Below are 16,606 nucleotides of genomic sequence, written 5' to 3'. Positions count from 1 at the left end.
TCTCCTATGTTCCTCCCAACCATACTAGAAGACTGTGAAATATATTTTTTTTTTTTTTTAAAGTTGGTGAGCCAAGAAGGCTAACAATCCAGTGCTGGAAGCTGAAACTGCCCTAATGAGTATGAAGAAATGAGCAGAAGGCCTGGTCTCCAGGTGAACACAGGAGGTGATCCCTGAGGTCAGATCTGAAGAGGACAGAGCGTTGCCCTGGCGGGGACAAGGAGGAGAAACAGGTGGGTGAGGGAACCGTGCACCTATTGATTATCAGTATTAGCGTCGCCATTTGGAAACTTCCTGGGAGACATGGAGTATTAGGGGTATAATGTGCTTGGCCATGACTGGGGCATTGAAAAGTCCTCCCGAACCTGAATGATCCATCTTCCCGTTTCTTCCTGTCTCAGTCTTCTGCCTCTTTCACTATTACAATTAACCTCCACACGGGGCCCCTGTCCTCACCCTCCCAGTCATCTCTGGCCTCCCGCCCTCAGTCTCTTCCAGTTCTCTAAGTTCATCAGCGGCCAGGATGCTACCTCTTGGGTCTCTCTGCTCACTTACCCCCAAGTCCTTGCCCTGAGCTAGTACCACACACCTAACTGTCCTTCACTGCAGTGGTCTTCCAACAACATCCCTCAGGAGTTACAGAAATGTTATAGAAATTAAGCTAGGGCTATGGACAACAGTGGTAAAAAAAACAGAAATAGAATTATGTCATTGTGTCAGTATACAAGTTACTGTCCCCTCCTTCCTGGGCACATGGCTAGACTACATTTCCCAGTCTTCCTTGCAGTTAAATAGAGACATGTAACTAAATTCTTTCCAATGCCATGAGTGGAAGTGTTGTATACCCTTTACAGGCCTGGCCCATAAAAATTCTTCTCTGCTCTTCCACGCTCTTCCTGTGGGCTGGATGATGTAGCACTAAGGTCTGGCAGAGTCACAAGGTCTAAGAAGCCTGGGTTCCTTAACCACCTTATGGAAAAGAGCTGTGCTCCAGCCAGAAGCACCCACCTTGAACAGTTATATGAGATACAAACTTCTATTGTGTTCAAGCCTTTATACATTCGGGGTGTATTTGTGCAGTGGTTCAGCTTACTCTAACTAATAAATCCATCAAATGAATGAAAGCAAGGAGGACCATCATCACTCAGCTCTTACCTGACTCCAGAGAAGCCTATAATTGAAAAGGAAAAATATCTACCTAATAACAAGAGGAAAAAGCCATAGGTAAACATGAATTATATTTGTATAAAATAGGATGGGATACTTTGGATGATGAAGGTTCTTGTAGCAAAGAACTTTTGGGGTTTTTAATAGCTAAACAGTCTCAGTGTGAGCTACTGTTACCCAGTGGATGAGAAAAGAATTCCTTGAAGACAGGTTCTTTGTTAATGGATGAGCCGGCCACATACCAGGTAAATAATAAATACTTAACTGCAGTCAAATCAAGATCAAGGGAGGGAAGAGCCTCAACACCAGCACATTTCTAGAACTGGAACATAGCCAGTCTTGAGGGCCAAACGTTAAAAGAGATATTGACAAAGTCAAACATTCAGATACATTTCAAGGGTAGTAATCACACGTAGTAAAGTCTAAAACCGTGTCAGATGAGAAGCATTAAGGGAATGTAAATGTCTAACCTAGAGGAGTGTATTTGCCTGTGGGGGGAGGGGGGAGTAGAGGAGTGGTGAGAACCACAACTGCCTTCCAGTAATTTGAAGGGTTGTCATGGAGAAGAGGAACTCTATTCCACATCCCTTAAAATGTAAAACTGGGACTGAACTTCTGTTTTATATAAAAAGAGCTTTCCAACAAGTACAGCTGTTGGACAATGGAACAGGCTGCCTTGGAAAGAACTAAACTTCCCCTCAGAGGAAGTATTTCATCCAAAGCTGGCTGCTGCCAATTGAGGTTGTTGTAGAAGGTTATCCAGCACTGGATGGTAGATGAGAAAATGGAAGCCCCTTCTGAAGCTTTCAGGACCCTGTGAGAGATAGTCCTTATTGAAGCTTGCATTAATAAGACATTCAGGAGATGCTCTGTTTGGGGATCACCTGTAGCTTCCAGTAGTCTCTGTGCCAACTCTGTCTTTCCCACGAGGGTGACTCTTTGGCTGGTTGCAAGAGGAAGGGACAAGGAGGTCTGGGAGAAAGGAAGCCAAATGCTAAGTCATAGAATCCATAATCTAGGTGTTTTATTCAAAGTCTAGTTTTGGGAAACGGAGAACAACAGATAGAGAGAGACAAAGTCTTTAGCCCCTCAATATGTCCACTACCAAATTACACCTCTTTAGTGGAGCATTTAGTCCAGAATACCTCCTGGAGAGATGAAACCAATTATCACTCACATCTTACTGGTCTGAAGAGATCAGTACCCGGTGAGTAGAGGAAAGGCTAACTTCCTCTTGTAGGTTTCTTATGGTGATCAGGACAGTTAGAGACAAAGGATGAAAGCCCAAAGAGGTTAGTATGAGGGCTGGGGGTGTCCAGGGTGTTGGGAAACTGCAGGGGTGGGAGGAGTTTTGCCTGCTCTGCAGTTTAGCCTGGGGCTTTGGTGTATCTCTGAGAACTTTCTCTGGGCTGATAACACTGATTAACAACAGCCAAGTTGGAATGTCAGGACTTGTTTATAAACTGCAAACACCTTACTACAGCTCAGCTCAGTCTTCCCCATCTCGGTCAGTCAGCCTGGTCTTTTTGGGTTCAAGCCTGGATCTGCTCATTCCTCCCTCTGAGAGAAAGAAGGGAGAAGGAAAAGAAGGATGCTGTCTGTGCTAAATATCTTTCCCGTGAGGGAAGAGCACCTCAGTGATCCATTCTTATAAGAGTTCCCCAGCCCCACAATTCTCTCTTCCATGTCCAGTATGATTACTTGACATCTTCTCTGTTGGGAGTATTACAGAACCCATTCACACTGGCTGGCTCTTAAACACTCAGAAACCTAGCACAGAATACTAGATGGTACAGAAACCTCAGAAGGAGGACAAAATAGGCACTACAAGCTGTTGGAAGGGAAATTATGGCAAACTGCATAGGCAAGGAAAACTTCACAGAGGAACAGGAAATGAACTTGAGTCTTGAAGAATGAGCAGGACTCAGTTATGCAAAGAGAAGTGCGGGAATTTCAGGTTGGAGAGACTGCACAAGGAGAAGAGAATGTAAGAATATGTTAGGAGCCAGTGTGTGGAAGGGTCAGACTGGGTGGATCTATGGCAGGAACTCAGTGTTTGGTGCAACACTTCTCACAACCTTCAGCTTCCCCGCACCATTCCACCTCCATCCATGATTGTTTGGGAGTCTCTAGACAGGAGTGAGCATTCTATGGTTCAGGCTGGTAGATCAGGGAATGTTTAGGAAAAGGTTTATCTGCAAATAATCTGGCAAAACCTCCCTGAAATTTTCAAATCAAATGAAGAAATGTTGACTGGCTAGAGGTGTGGTTAAATACACTTAGAGCTGATTCAATCACTGAGCCAAATTATACTCGTCTCTTACCCCCAAATCTGCCACTGCTCGTGTCTTCCTTATCACTATCATTGGCCGTTCACCCAGTGGAAATGGTAGTGGATCCTTAAAAAAGTCACCTCACACCCAGATCAGTGTACCTCTGGAGTTTCCCACAATCTGAGTTGTCACAGTGGAGGTACTTAATCGCTTTAAAGGCAGTCAACTTTCTCTAGGACCTAAATGTAGGCCATGAAAAACCATGTCCCACATAGTATGTGGGACCCTTATGTTTTCCAGTTCTAGAGTAGTGAGGCCCTCTTATTCAAATTGACATCTGGGTATGCTAGACTGCCTGAAGTAGTGTTTCCATTTAGACCAACGCATGTGGTAAGAGTAAGTTCAAAGGCCAATGTCCCATATGTTTTCACCATTGAAAAATGTGAATTATGTTTTCCTAACACTCACTGACTAGCACAATCATAGAGATTCACTTACATCTAGCATTCTGTGCAAAACACATATAAATGACAAAACAAAAGGAGAAAGTTTAGAAAAGAGAGGACTGGTCATAGGATGGAAGGGATGGCAGGAGATGTCTCTGACAGCTCATCAAGACACAAATAGAGATGGCTCGTTGTTTCTTAAAAAGGCAGTGGGTCTACTGAGAAATAAGTAAAACTTTAAAAGAATATATAAAGAATGACCTGGAAATATGGAACATAATGGATGAAAAAGTACCAAACCAACAGAGACCAGCACACAGAATTATAAAATGTCAAAGCATCTCGTCGAGCATTACTTTAAAAGGTTGAGAATCACTTTCCGGATGAGTCTTGAAGAAGGAGGACCCAACCAGCAGCAGTCTGACATGGAAGTCAAACTAGGGAGACTTAAGTCCTTTCAAAAATGCCTTCTCCGCTCAGCATCAAGTGATTTCTGGTTGAATTAATGGGATAGACATTTTCCAAATCACAGGAGCGTATGAACTCTGGCCGACCAAGGACACCGTTTCTGGAAGACAGATGCATCCACAGGCAAGATGAGGCAGCCACAGAGCTGTAATCTGCCAGTGTGGGGAGGTTGCCTGTGACAGAACTTAGCTGACGATTTGATCAGGAATTTCTTCCCAAAGGGGAAAACATCCCTGCCTTTTACTTGGAAGTCTGCCCTATTTTCCCCCTGAAATTCTTAAATAAGTAGTAATGATTCTTTCCTAAAGGAAAACTGCCATTCTTGCTAGCATGGGCTTTGAACTGACTGTCTCTCAAATCCTTCTGGCACAGAAGACCTGTTGCTGAGTTAGTGAGGAGGACCAACAAGCGAATGAGTTGGATGAACACAAGAGAAGACCCCCTTGAGATGGTGAGGCTTCTCTTTGTCAGTCAGATGATGACAATGCACAGGATGGTACCATATAGGGTGGCACCGTAGGAGGACAAGGCAGCCACTCATTTCAAACTGAGGGACAGAAGCTGAGTGTACACACAGCTGAGGGAGTGTGCCCTGGCCCCTCTTATACTCTGCCTGGGTTCAAAGGTCTCTGGAGCTTCCTCAATTTATTACATACCCGTGGACTTGCTGGATAATCAGGAGAGAGCAGTCTATGAACTAACCGTAAGTCCAGATACTCTCAACATTTCCACACTCGCCAACCCCAGTGGACAATGATGTCTAGAGGCAGCACTTTTAGGTGGGAGAAAAAAGTCTAATTAAAATGACTTTTGAAAAATCCCTTCAATTTCCTGTTATACCATCTTTCAACAAGCTGTTACACCATCTTTATACCATCTTTCATTGTTACACCATCCTTCAACTGGTGCAGCATAATTTTGTGGGTGTTTTCCTTCAGTTGAGTAGGATATAAAGTGGCTGACTTTCATTTAGAGGATCATGTTTTATAAAATGAGTTATTTCTTTAAACACAATCAGATCCTATTATGAGATACACCTGGGAACCGAGACCAAACGGGACCAAAGGAAGAATAGATTCACATCTCTTGTTTCAGCTCATCTAACACTCCTCATTGAGTTGACAGATGAGAAAAACATCCTCACTGGTTGAACAGCTCTCTCTCCTTTCTTTCTTTTTTTCCTTTTCTGAACATTACTGTTGGACTCATGTCAATTAAAAACACATGGCACTCGATTCCATGGTTCCTGGATGTATCCTCTCCAAAGAATCTAAGTAAGAGCCAGAAATAAAAGGTAGGGTCCAACACTTGAGGGGCTAGTTTCAGGACAGATTGGCCCCTGGAAAGTGCCTTGTTGTTGACTGACTGCTGTCTTTCTAAATGTGTGCCCCAGATTCCGGCCCTTAGCTATTAGAGCTTCTCCCAATAATGATACCTCCTCCTGTCTTTAAGTGTTCTTTACACAATACTTGGATGACACTTGTGGTCCAGAAGACCTTGATTAAGAAGAAAACACAGATTTATGGGAAAAAGACCTGGGAAATCTCAAACAGACACATCTTTATTGCATCCCTCTGGATCTGTGGGAGAGAGAACAGGGCCCAGAAGGATCAGCTTTGGATTTGCTCCAACTCGAGGCTTTCAGTCACTCCTTCTCTTCCAGCCCCTACTCAGGCCAACATCTGAATCTTTCAGTCTCTCTCCCTCCTTCATCGTCCCCTGCTGATTCACCTTTTCCATTCCCTTGTCTCATTTTCCCATTCTTTCTGATGGGCCTGCTCTCTCACACTCATATCCCCTCACAGATCATCTTTCTGCTGGAGCCTGTACTGATGGCCTCTTTCCAAGAGCAGCAGGTTTGAATCAGCTCCAGTTTAAAATGAAGGCAGGGGGTGGGGGTGGAGCGAGGCCAGAAGGGGATATCAGCGCTCTCATGTCCAGTGTTCTGAGTGCACAGCCCTCCCCCAGGCCTCCCGCCTTTCTCTCTCTCCCTCTCTCTCTCTCTCCCAGCGCCGGCCTCCCGCCTCTCTGCCCAGACATCCCTCTTCACACGTAGGTGTATACCAGAGCAGTCCTAATAATCCCTTGCAGGCAAAACCAGAGACCCCACCCCCACCCCCAGCCCCACCCCCAGTCAGGCAGCTGGTTTCCATTAGATGTTCCAAGCCCTATAAATATTCTCTTTTCTCACTTATCTCTTATTATTTTTCCTTTCCCTTTCTCATATTCCCCTCCCTGCCTCTGGATTCCCTCCTGGGAGGAGGCCTAAATCAAGAAGAGACAGCATGCCAAACTTTGCATTAAGCATCTTGTCATGTCCCAGGCCTCTGGCGGAGCAGAACCCAGAAATAATGGCGCCTTGTTTGTCCAGTTCTCTGCTCCACACACCAAACGCTGAACTCTTCCCAGGACGGCAGAAGGGCTGAGCTCAACCTGAGCTGGAGTACGCTGCCAGGTCACCCTGCCCACGTGCTCTCGGTCGTCCTGCTGGCTGAGCCTTTGGAGTCCTCTGTCTTGTGCTTTGCACTGAGTGCCATATGGCGTCTTGGGCACAGAGGGGGACATTCTGGGGTTCAGATCCCAGCTCTTTGTACACAGGCAATGTGACCTCAGGCAAGTTACATAACCTCCCTCATTTGTAAAATTGCACTGATAACACCTATGTCAAAGGACTGCTAGGGGGATGAAAATGAGGTAACAAATGGGACTGCATGTAGCTCAAGCCTGCACTTAGACACTTGCCACTTCCTATAGGATTTCCTGTGGGAAACCCCACCCTCCTCTCCTACCTCCTCCTCCACCTTCCAGGTCATTCACTGAGCAATTACAGAAGAAGTAACCCCTAAATACCCAAAATCTGTGTCGGGGAGTGTGAAATGTTTGCTCTTGATAAATGTTTGCTCTCTAAGATAAAGAAAGAGACAGAGAAAGAGTGAATGTAAAAGACTTAAACTAGAACAATGTTTACAATGGTTAGTACTTCTTATAAACCAGGCAGCAAGTACTTCTTATAAACCATTGTTGAGTCAGTGACCCCAGAGCTGAAGTTCCTGCAGGGTGGGTTGGGAGGAGGGGGAATCCAGGCTCCTTGTCCTAAGCCATAGAGGTTAAGAATGTAGCCTCCAGAATCAGACTGTCTCTGGGTCTGGATTCGAGCTCCAGTCCCTTCTAGCTGTTGAGCTTGAACGAGTTATTGATCTTTCTGTGCTACGTTTCCTCTTCTGTGAATGAGTATAATAATGTAGCTGACTTAATAGGGTCATTCCAGAGATTGAATGAGCTAAGATAGTTCACCGCCCTTCAGACAGTGCAGGGCAGAATAAGTGTGCAGTAAATGGTAGCCATCCTTCCCATCCAGTCCGCGAGTCCTGGTGTCTTACAGCTTTGCTCTTCCATCCTGGTTGTTCCCAAACTGACCCAGACACGGGGCGTGGATCCAGCAGGGATCTGTTCCCCCCACCTCTGAACCCTCCTCAAAAGGAACCCAACCACTTTGGTGGCTCTGGATAAATTCCAGCCCTCACAGTAAAATGAACTTTGGAAATTCTTTAACTGGCCTTCCCACAGAGGGATGACCTTTAGGGACATGCACAGTGAGCGCAGGGATGCCTTTCCTGAGCCTCAACTGTCTGCATCCACCAACTCCGTGGCCTTCCTCAGACCAGAGCCTTTGGCTGGGAGTGCAGCACACGGCAAGTAGCAGAGACCAGTTCAAACAGAGTCAAAGGTCTTCAGATAGCTTCAGGGGCACGGTGGTGCTGCGTCTGCCCTCTCTATCTGTCTGTTGGGCTGAGGGTAAATGAAGAATTTGGGCCTTCCAGCCCAGAGTCAGGTATAGCACAGAATCCCAAGGCCTTAAGTCCACAGAATTGAATCCACAGATCAATCTAGATGGGAACTTGATAGGGTGATTTTTATTTTTTGGGGTAGGGCTAACGTCTTTGCCCTATCTCATTAAATGGGGTCAGCTAGACCTGATCCTGTCATTTCCTCACTGTATGATCTTGGGAAAATTGCTTAACCTCTCTGAGCCTCTATTCATTAATCTATAAAAGGGAATAACAACCATATAACCTTACAGATGTATCACATCTTTCTTGACAGACTTTAGCCATGGCTACTCACCTTTATGACTATTATCCTGTCACTTTACTATAAGGTAATTCTACTCCTTTTTATTCCATCCTTAGTGTAGTCAGAAAGACAGCTGGTCACCATCATTCCTATATATAACTACCTTCCAGAGATCTGAGAACAGTTAATACAGCATTCTTCAGCCTCTGAACTTCAGGCTAAACAATGCCAATTTCTTTCATCTTCCTCCCAAGGTCCTATCTGAAAATCTTGAGTAATTTCATTTTTGCCTTATGGTGTATCACTAAATTATGAACAGCTCAGGTTATTAGTGCTCAAAGATGAATGTATAATTTTAATAAAAGTCTGACCAAAATGCTGACTCTAGTGAACATCAATTTTAATTCACCTAAATCATGCTTAGCTTGGGTGCCCACTAGTACCATATATACATATATATATATAATTTTTTGCATATAAATGTTAAACAATTCAAATTTGAAATAGAGAGGAAAGGTCAGTGTTTCTTCCTTTAAGAAGGTGATCCCACAGCTTATTTGTTAAACTTTTTTGTCCCATTTGTTGAAAGAGGAAAACAAGGAAAGAACTACCAAAAGGGACTCCAAAGGAAATCATTAAAGTGAGGAAAAAAGCTCTTAAGAAAAGAGACGTTTTCTGCCTCCTGAACCTTCCTTGCTCCATCCCATCCTCCCATGGTGACCGTGCAGCTAATGGAAGTCTGTGCTCCACTGGGCCCCTGCCGAGCAGGGCTAGGGCAGGACAGGAAATCACCACTCAGAAAATAAATGACCTGTCCCAGAGTCTTTTGTTAATGAGTCCAGGGCATAATAAATCAAGGTGACCCAGTCTCAAGAAACACAAGCCTGTTTAAAAAAAAAAAAAAACCCAAAACCCCCGAGCCCCAGAGGTGAAGGGGAGGTGAAGGGAGAGAGGGGACCGCAGGGAGTCCTTATAAATCACACCCAGACGAAACTAGTGCAGATGTTTTCCAGTTTCAGACCCACTCAAGAGGCAGAGAATAGACGCATGTGGACGTGAATGGAAGGGGCTATCTGTTTGGGAGAGGAGACAGGAGACGGCAGGCCTGGTGGACACGGCCCCTCCTCTTACTCAGCATCCCCTGGGATTTTATCGGCACAGGTCTGCAAGCTCCTTTTTAGTGTCTCCTCATTGTCACCGTCCACTTGGCTTTCTCATCTCGTCCCAGGTCTCCCTCTAATCAGCATGGCCGGGGTGTCGGGAGTAAGTGGACTGCCTAAAGCCCCTTGACGGAGGGAACCAAGAGCTTCTTGTGTCCAGTGTGGGTCCCAGCCTCCTGGAGTGGCAAGTTCCCGTATGAGAGGGGTGGTTAGCTAAACCACGGAAAGGTGTTCACTTACCAAGTAAACTGCAAGTTCTCGGAGAGTGAAATTTAACAACAATGTAGAAAGGATGTCACATTGGAAATAACTGTTCCGGCATGTAGTAGAGAACTAGGAGCAGACAGATCTCAGGCGAGCTGTAATGTGAGACTCAGTTCTATGCAGACGGCTTTCACATAGAGCTGTTAATAGGCTGGTAAGATAGATGTCATTGTCCCCATTTGACAGATGCAGAAACTGAGGCCAAAAGAAACTAAGGAATAACAACAAAAGGCATCTGTAATGCATGTTGCAGTTTGTAACAGGTGTTCACGTTCATTACTTCAATGGGGTACACCCTATATGGGAGGTTAGACAGGTAGTTCTTCCCTTGGCTACAGATGAGGAAACCTGGGATGAAAACGATGAAAAAAACCTTTCCAGGTCACACAGCTTACGTGTGGAGGAACCCGAATCCACACCCAAGCTCTCAAATCTGTCTGTTGTCCTTTCTATTTAACCACAGCTATTTGCTGGGGTCGTGTGATGAGCCCCCTGCTGTTAGGGAAAGGACAGTGAAAAGGGGAGGCTAAACTTTGGCCATGGTTCACGACTGTTTAGTGTTTAGCGGCAGCTGGAAGGGAGATGGACAAGAGGAAAGTAACCAAAGACTTTTTGCCCTTCTCCTTGTTGTATAAAACCTGCCATTCAGTCATTTCCTTCCCTGTTTATGAGCCTGGCCTCCTCTAATCACTCTCTCCTACCCACTGTCCTGTCAAAAGAAATGACATCACACCAACTGCTTTTTTTTTAAAATTATTGTCCCTGCTGAATTCAATTTCAGCCACCGTCCTCACCACTACTAGTTTGTAGAGCACTTTATATTTTCCGAATTTTTTTCCTATCCGTTACTTCCTCTGGGCTTCTTAATCAGGATTGTCATTTACCCATGGAGAAACAGACCAGAGTGACTTGCCCAGGATGGCTCCACACATTAGAATGGAGATCTTCCCCTCTAGCCTGGACTGCTTCCCAAACAAACACAAGTAGCCAGACGCCTTTTTTCAACTCAGTTTTTTTTCACATTGCCCCAGTTCTGCAGTGAGAGATGTCACCGTCTCCCTCCAGGTTTCTCCCTAGACCGCCTATACCAGCCCTGCTTCCTTTCAAAATAAGAGAATGAGCATTCTGCTCTAATCCAAATAAGAGTCCAAGTGTTGGCTACACCAGGCACCGTCGTCAACTTAAAACAGGAAGATGCCACAGCAGGCCGCCTAAAATAAGCCAAAATAAACTCATAGCTTTTAATTGGTCCAGGACCTAGATCTGCCCGACAGCAGGCACACCCATGAAAATTAGGACTGTTCCAAGTATTTTAGGTAGAATAGCAGCCTTCGACCAAGGCAGAGTACTGCTTTAGGTTTTCTTTTCTTGTTTTTTGTTTGGTTTTGGTTTTTGGTTTTGTTGTTTTGTTGTTTTGTTCTGTTTTTTTGGTTCTGCTCTATGAGTTCTCAAATCTTTCACACTCAGATGTTGACTCAGCTGGCTACCCAGAGCCAAGAACCCCAGGATGTGGGCACTTTGGTCAATTCTGGCATATCAATTTTCTGTTATAAAAGCCAGTCAATCATTCAACAGATTATGTTAGATTCTTACTCTGTACTGGGGACTGTCTTCAGTGGTGAAGAAGATTGAGGCTTATGTTGCATACTATCCTGGCCACTAACTAGCTGAGAGAGCTTGGGCAAGACTCTTCCCTTTATGGATGGCAAATCCTGCCACTATGAACTGTAAGCATGGACTGGTCCACCTCTAGGTCGTTTCTAACCTTGCGGCACTACAGTTCCTGGGAATCTGTGCTGGCGAAGTTGGCCTGGGAGCAGCACCTGAGAATAATAGTGTCCTTTTAATTTACTTACATGAGGAACTGGAAGAGGAGGTAGAAGTAGAGATTATATTTTGCAAAGAAATCAGACTTTGCTGTATAAGATGGGGTGGGGGTGGGGCAGGAGGATCAGGGAAGAATGGCTACTGAGTTTTAAAAATCCATTATACATGTCACAAAAAAACTTCTCAAATACAAATATGTGTATCACTTTATGCTGTTTTCTGACACGTATTTTATATAGCTATAATCAGTTCTCACATAATATTTTTCATTCTTTGTTTTACCTGTTATTTTGTATATACGTTCTGTGTATCACAAAGTGTATGGTTTTCTTACTGTTTTTGGACAGTAGATAAGGGCATTCCATCCAATCATACCTTAGGTTTCTTATTTACTCACCAATGGTGGGACATTTGGAATTTTTTTTTCCTTTTAATAATAGCACTGGTATAACTTTTCCCCTCAATTATTTCCTTTGGACATTCATGAAAAAAATTAGATTTCTAAATCAATGATGTGATTCACTTCCAAAGACCCAGTCAGTTTGTAATGGCATCAGCAGTTTATGAGCATTTTTTATTTTCTATAACACCATCTACATTGTATAAATAATTTTAATTTAATTAATAAATTTAATTTTGATAAATTAAAATTATATAATGTTTCCACTAACTTCTATGAAGTTGTTTATATTTTAATTTCTTTCATTATTATTGAGGCTTATCTGTTTTCTATGTGTTGAATAATATTCCATATTTCCTCCTATGTAAATAATTTATTCATCTCTTTTGACCTCGTGTCTAGTGAGTTTTGAAAAACCCATTTAGGCTTATATGGGCCAAATTCTTAAGCACTTCTGATATTGTGGATACCCAAATTTGGACACATTCATCATTAGGAAAGTAGAGATTTTTGTCTGTTTTGTTCACTGATGTATTCCAAGCACCTAAAATAACATACACAGCAGGTGCTCAATACATAAGTATTTGAATAAGTGATTAAATATTTATGAGGTTCCCACTATGTACTGGGACAAATATGAGCATTCAATTTGGCATGAAGAATGAGAAGAAAGTAAGGTCAAAACAGCTGGGAGTAGGAGAAGGGGTGTTTCTCACTTCAGAATTTTAAAAATCCACACAAGGTAAAGTGGCCAGGTTAGAAGCGACCAAGGGGTCCCTCCAGTTAATGAGCTGTCATTGCCAAAACATGGCACACGTATCACATTATCACAGAGTGAACTTCATTCCAGCAACAAACATTTTCTCAGCTGTTACTGTAATATGCAGGCACCGAACTAGCTGTGGGATACACACTAGTTCACAGAACAGTCTGTGTGTATGCATGCAACGGAATGCTATACTTCAAGAGAAAGGGACAAGCTACTGATACAGACTACAATGCGTATAAAACTCAAAAACTTCATGCTAAGTGAAATTGAGATGCAAAAAAAAAAACCCATAATGGTCTAATTCCACGTGTATGAAATGTCCAGAAAAGATAAATCTATCAAGATAGAAAGTAGATTAGTGGTTGCCTGGGGCTGGGGGACAGGGTGACCATGGATGAGCACAAGGGATCTCTTTGGGGTGGTAGAGCTGTTCTAATACGAAATTGTGCTGATGACTGCACAACTCTGTCAAATGAAAAACCATTGAATTGTACATGGAAAATGAGTGGATTTTATGGTATTTAAATTATACCTCAATAAAGCTGTTTAAAAAAAAAGAGTGGCTACTATGACATATACCCTGTCAAAACAAAGCAAAACAGTGCCTGGTGGAGGCAGGCGATAAGAACACTGTCGGTTAAGGGCTGCTGCAGAGGTAAGCCCGGGGGCTCTAGGGGCAGCCTAACCCAATCCTGGCGCTCCAGAGAAGTTTCCCGGAGGAGATGACGTCTGGCCGGGAGAAACTGTTCCAGGCAGAGTCAACAGAGGTGGGAGAGCAGGAGAGGCTCCACACCAAGTCAGTGACAACAGTCTTCATGTCTTAGAAGGTAGTGCTAGGGCCAGTGCCCACCCTGTTTTCAGTTTAGCAGGTTTCAGAGAAAGTTAAACCCTGGGAAAAGCTTTGTATATGAATTATAATTATCATCTACCGAGTACCTTGCCACGAGTCAAGAACTTTACATTCAGTAACAACAGTCCTGCAAGGCAGGATTACAGATGAAGAAACAGGTAAACAGAAGCTACTCGCCAGGGGTAATTTCCCTAATGCAAGCAGCAGAGCTGGAATCCAAACATACACGGGTCTGAAACCATGCCTTTCCCATTCCACTGTCTCCTTTACCACTGCACAGACTCATGACTACTACCAGTGTGGAATTAATGACCTTTGCTGAGAAGGATGTAAGTTTTGCTGATTTACTCTAAAGAATTCACAAAACTCATCTGCAAAGAGTTTTGCAAATGCAGTTTGACAGGGTCTCAGAGCCATGACCTTTGTAATTTATCGCTGTCGCTAGCACACTGCTCTGTATACAGCTGGCAGGCATTTGAAATGTGCTGTTCTCTAGCTTCAGATGTGTGAATAAAATCCAGTAATTTTGGTTCAAGACAAGTTAAAGGATGTTGACTTCCTAAAGAGCTAGAAAATTCTGAAGTGTGGCAGAAATCTAATCTGTAACACAGCCCTAATCCAAAAGTCCTCACTAAATACCTTGCAGTAATTTTAGATGATCACACAAAGAGCTTAAGATGGTGAGACCAAAACAGAAACATGATTTCTTTTTAAAATGTGTTTAATTTCTCTTTTAGATTACTTGAGAATTAATCCTTCCTCTCACCTTTGGCCCAAGTGTATCTACCCCTTTTGGGAAATTGTGAGTTGACTTGGGTGAGGCAGACACACATTCTTCTCTTGAAAGAGCAGACTTGCATTCCTATGAGTAAAATAAATTAGGCTCAGTTTCTCTGTCCATTAATTATGTGGGATAAACAACCTTCCCCTGCTCAGATAGAAGCACAGGAGACCAGCACAAATTTCCTCTTCAGACTCAGGGGAAAGATCGCTTGACCATCCAGGAGAACGCCTGTGGTCTGAGGGGACTCAGAGCTTTGGAACAGGCAAGGCTTTGCCGCCAGATGTTTGTAAGAAATCCACTAATGGAGGCAATCCCATGGTACAATCCACAGAGGACTGCTGCATTGAGGGGAGGGGCTGGAATTGCAGAAGAGCAACAGAGTGAGAAGGAATTTGCATCCAAATCTGCCCCTCAGGAATGAATATCCCACCCTCAACCCTGAAAACAGCCCAAGGAGTCTAGGGAATGTACAGCCCCCTGGTACATATGTTACTATATTAGAGTCTTAGAAAATACCAGGAACATCACTCCTGGGAAAGGGGGGCGTTGGGAGGAAGGTAATGTAGGGCCTCGGACTTTCTATAGTCAAATTGAACTGGCTGGGATTAGCATGAGCGTCGACCGCCACCGCCACCGCCACAGCCACCACCACCACCACCAGTCTACCAGACAGGAGAAATGCAGCGAACTAGAGAAGTTTCAGGCCTGGAGATGTGTTTGTATTTTTGACCTTTACCACTTGTGACCGACACTCCTTCTCTTTATTCCACCCCGCCCCCCGCCGTGCCCCCGTACTAAAAGCACCTTGATTGTATTGAGGCGGGGAGCCCCATAAAAAGACCAGCAGGACCCCCAGGCAGGGCCACTATTCTCCTGCCAGCACCCTCGGGTTCCCTGGCCCCAGAGGCTCTATCTCACTTTTTGTCTCTAAAAGTGGCTTACACCTAAAGTTCTATTGGTTCCCTGAGCTCATTTCTGATTGGTTATTTCTGTCACTCCTGATTGGTTATTTCTCTCACTCCTGATTGGTCTATTTCTACAGAGCTTGTTCCTGGTTGGTCAACTTCTGTTATACTTTATTTGCATATGATGTTGCAAAGTGTAAAACTGGCAGCCTATAAAAGGCCTGTGTAAACCTACAGACGGAGTTAGGAGCGTGTAGTGTTAACTCATCTGGGCCCACTGTCGTAATAAACCTGAGTTCTCCAACCTGAGTTCTCCAACTCTCCGAGTGCTGCTTGGTCTCCCCCCTGGATCCAGGTTGCTGTCAGACTGAGCTGTAACACCGAGCTGTAACACACTTTTCCCCAACAGTATTAGGAGCTGCAGCAGTGCTCTGGGTGAAAGCACTCAGCCTCCCAGAGGCCTTTGCGCCCAGGCGAGACCACGTGATCCAGTTCTGGCCAATGAGACGTAAGCGGAGCTCCCCAGGTGGGGCACGGAGCAGTTGCAGCACTTTGGCCTCCTAACTTAGTCGCACTTGGGAGGAGAGTGAGGACACCAGGGATGCCAGGACCAGCATATTTTACCGTGAAAACGACCGCTTAATGCCAGGCTGGAGAAGAAATACCAAAGCAGCCTAGATGCTTGATGACTCCCAGCGGAAACGGCACTAAGAGGGGCCTGCCACCTGTGTACTTTTTATTATGTGAGTCATACCTTGTTTAAGCCGCTGTTTGTTGGGTCTCCGTTGCATGCAGCGAAACACATCCCCTAACTGCCAGCAATCTGAATTCAGTTCAGTTCAGCAGTAGTCACCTGTGACGTGTTGGGTTTGGGAATACGAAGATGAGAACAGTAAAAACCCACCACCCTCAGAAAGTTCACAGACTAGTGCATGAGGGAAGATACGTAAGCAAACCATTCTAGTGTAGTCAAAACTTTCTAAAGTGGAGGTTTGTTTAAAGTGTCACGGGAGCAAAGTCATCATTATTAATAAGGAAGCAAAATATACTGGGGTAAATTATGCGGAATTATAAGTTGTTCTCACACCCTAAGCATACATGTGCATATGTAGGTAAATCCCATAAACCCACTGAATACCCACAATTCATATTATTGATATAATCTGCCAAATCATGAAGTCAGTTATTTTATCCTCCCATAAGTACCACTTTACACTTG

General features: G+C 44.2%; 2 protein-coding genes across 5 annotated transcripts in view; both read left to right on the top strand.

The window, feature by feature from the left end:
- GTPBP8 (GTP binding protein 8) overlaps nucleotides 1-16,606 on the top strand; it is a 172,115-nt gene that overhangs the window by 118,948 nt on the left and 36,561 nt on the right. For 2 of the 4 annotated variants that reach the window (XR_012074631.1, XR_012074632.1), the window contains exon 10: nucleotides 64-233. The gene's annotated coding sequence lies outside the window, so the exon portion shown is untranslated. Of the gene's footprint in view, nucleotides 1-63; nucleotides 234-854; nucleotides 1,038-9,656; nucleotides 9,854-16,606 lie in introns of those variants that run through there. The other 2 variants (XR_012074630.1, XR_012074629.1) reach the window with 2 other exon arrangements.
- Nucleotides 15,957-16,606, top strand: part of BOC (BOC cell adhesion associated, oncogene regulated) — a 112,087-nt gene continuing 111,437 nt past the window's right edge. The window contains exon 1 of the mRNA XM_072965291.1: nucleotides 15,957-16,130. The gene's annotated coding sequence lies outside the window, so the exon portion shown is untranslated. The remainder of the gene's footprint in view (nucleotides 16,131-16,606) is intronic.

This window comes from Vicugna pacos, chromosome 1 (assembly GCF_048564905.1).
Source record: "Vicugna pacos chromosome 1, VicPac4, whole genome shotgun sequence".
Lineage (NCBI taxonomy): Eukaryota > Metazoa > Chordata > Mammalia > Artiodactyla > Camelidae > Vicugna > Vicugna pacos.
This window is presented reverse-complemented; position numbering and strand designations above follow the sequence as displayed.